Raw genomic sequence first — 3,247 nt, 5'->3', positions numbered from 1 at the left:
GGAAGAGGTCTTGCAGACTTTATTCAATGGGGCCGAATATTCGGTGAATTCTCGGCCACTTACTTACGTCTCGGACGATCCGAGTGACGTACAGAGCTTGACACCGATGCAATTTCTCCGAGTTTCACCCGGCGAAATTCCCCGCAATCATGGCGCACCCGGAGTCTTCGAACAACGAGACTGTATCCTTCGGAAGCAGTGGCGCAAAGCTCAATACTTTGCAGATCAATTTTGGAAGCGATGGATTCGCGAGTATTTGCCAACTATCAACAAGCTTACCAAATGGTACCAAGACAGAGGAGATCTTATAGTTGGAGACCTGGTTATCATTGCAGACTCCGGGCAACTACGGAACCAGTGGCTGAAAGGCCGAATATCTGCAGTTTACCCAGGAGATGACGGACGAGTGAGAGTTGCGGATGTCAATGCCACGACCGGAACGTATCGAAGACCTGCGACCAAATTATTCGTCATGGAGGTAAACGGATGTAATGCAGGCGCACCTGAATTACAGGAGGGGGAATGTTGTGGACGTTGAGAAATATTTCTTATTTGGTCGCCCGCAATTAAAGATATCTACGACACTTGATCGCTGTTTTAGCTAGTTCAGCGGAAAGTTCCAAACTCCAAATATGTTGGAAGGGAGGGGGTGAGCAAGGGCCTAAAGGACTCGGCAGAGGTTGGAGAGGTCAGATCGCGCGACGACCCGGAAAGTGATGGACAGCTGTCAATCACTTTCAACCTGAAAATCCCATAGTGAGCGATTTGTGCAAAAGTTATTGTGGACAATCCAGAACTCTATATTTGAACTATAGCAAGTGTTTGTCACCGATTAATCTATTTTATTATTGTGTTTTTTTTATACTTTCTTTATCAGCTTTGTCACCTTTCCAATAGTACATTTATTCCATTTACGGGCAGTTTTTAAATATGTAACATCTAGGTTCATACATATCCATAATAAACGCTATTTTATATTATCCGGGAGTGTTTTTCACTTATTGACAATTCTATCTAACCCTACCCTTTACACGCAAACGTTTCATCTCTTTATAGTCTTTGTGTTATTAATAGTATTCAACATGATACCGAAATCAATATCATTTTGATTTGCAACAAAAAGGATACCGAATTCCAGAGCATTTTGATAGGCAGAGTGAATGATCGACTTTTGAGATCATAATGATAGATCATTATGATCTCAAAAGTCAAACCAAGTATAAAGTATAAAGTCAAACCAAGATGGCTAACGTCCTTAGAGTACTTTAGCTTATATGCAAGCTTTTTATGGTGTCTAATCGTGCAGGGTAATTGAAAAGTGGCAAAAATCATGAAATCTGATATTAGAAAATATCAGCTGTTAAGTGTAGTTGTCACTTACGTCCAGCTATAGATACAATTTTTAGGTTATGTCGTTATGACACCGGCGCCAATAACTGGCGGCCATTTTGTTTAGTCTGATAAATGAACCAAAAAATAAGATCAAATTGATCTGAATAGACAGATCATTATGATCTCGAGAGTCCAATGATCGTTCGAATAATGCTCTGCAACAAAATTGATCCTTTTTTTTGCTGTGAAAAGGGAAAGGGGTAGGGGTTTGACCATCATCATTTCTGTGAGCAGTCACAGGGGTGTCTTCACGCCCCCGAGATACGTTGGAAAGGGGTAGGGGTTAGACCACAATTATTTTTGTTAAAAGTCACAGGGGTCACATTGGAAAGGGGCAGGGGTTTGACCAACATTATTTCTGTGCACAGTTACAGGGGTGTCTTCCATCCCTCCTACCCACGAGATGTTGAAGAAAAGTTAGAAAATTTTGAATTCCATAAATTCTTTGGATTCCATGAATTCCTGAGATTCCATGAACTCTGTGAATTCTGCGCATTTCATGAATTCCTTAAATTTCACGAATTCCTTAAATTACATGAATTCCATGAATACGAGCGCTCAGCCACTGACTTGCTAGAAATATGATTTAAAAAAACCGTAAAAAAATTGTCGGTACCGGTAATTTTTTTTTTTTTTACTGATACCGAAAAATTTTTTACCGGCACCGACAGTGTATACACTTCGTAAATTGTTATCGAATTGCGCATGTACACTCCTAAGATTCCCCTATATGTTTATACAACAAGCTCAGAAGTCTAATGTTGTTTGTGTACATTTTAAATTATTTCGCGAAAATTAAGGGTCTAACGGTAATTAAGGGTCCTGTTTTAATATTTACAGGGTTTGTACAGGACAACGTGTTTTTTCAAAATTTCAGTTTGAAAATTAGTTTTTGAATAATTCGAAAAGTTTTTAAATAATTTTTTCTTCAACAATTTTTTAAAAAACTGTGTCTTATTATTGTAGGGTTTTTCTTTTAACACCTAAGAAAATGGGCGTTAGCATTTTTATTAACATTACTAACAATGGCTACAATTCTTTAGATAATTTTATATTGGATTGCTCTGTTAAAAGAAACAACCACGAACCACATTCAAGAAAAACAGTTGTTACTGGGACGGCGTGTCGTCAAAACGAAAATATTGACACACAAAGAGTTGCATAACTTTTGAATTGTTTATTTATCAAAACAAGATAAAGTTTCTCCGGGTTAATAATTAGCTTTATGTATGTATTTAATCTCTCCCTTTTACGGGTTTGAGGGCCATCGCTCCCTATACATATATTTACAATTCCATCCTTAGTCTAACTTAACTACTACTTATATTCTACTCTTTCGCATTACGTAGGATAAACAATAGTAACAGTAGTGATATTAATTCCTAAACTGAGCAAGCTTCCAGGGCTTCCGTTTCCTCTTACCATAAAAAAATGCATTTTCCAGGATATTGAAAACAATTTTCGTTTTTTTTACTGTCCCTTTTCAGGATCAGCCGTTTGACTCTGCCCTACTCCCTTGCTTTCCCTTACTTCATCCAATTTCTTCATCCACATCACTCCCTGTCCACTTCCATCCAAGATCCATCTTACACACTCATCCACACTCAACTGTCCCTCTTCCTCTCCTGTACATTTCTCTAATACATGTGCTTATGACTCCATTTCGTATCCACATACTATGCATAAATTCTCCTCTTCAATCATCCAATATCTGCATGCTCTCACTCCTTCTCCCACTCTGAACCGTACAACGCTACTCCATTTTTCTTCCTTTTTTATTTTTTGCAGATATTCTGGTTCCGTCAACCCTTTGACCATCATATACCATCTATTGTACCTCGAATCTATAATCTTT

This window comes from Belonocnema kinseyi, chromosome 5 (assembly GCF_010883055.1).
Source record: "Belonocnema kinseyi isolate 2016_QV_RU_SX_M_011 chromosome 5, B_treatae_v1, whole genome shotgun sequence".
Taxonomy (NCBI): Eukaryota; Metazoa; Arthropoda; class Insecta; order Hymenoptera; family Cynipidae; genus Belonocnema; species Belonocnema kinseyi.
Note: the sequence above shows the minus strand (reverse complement) of the source record.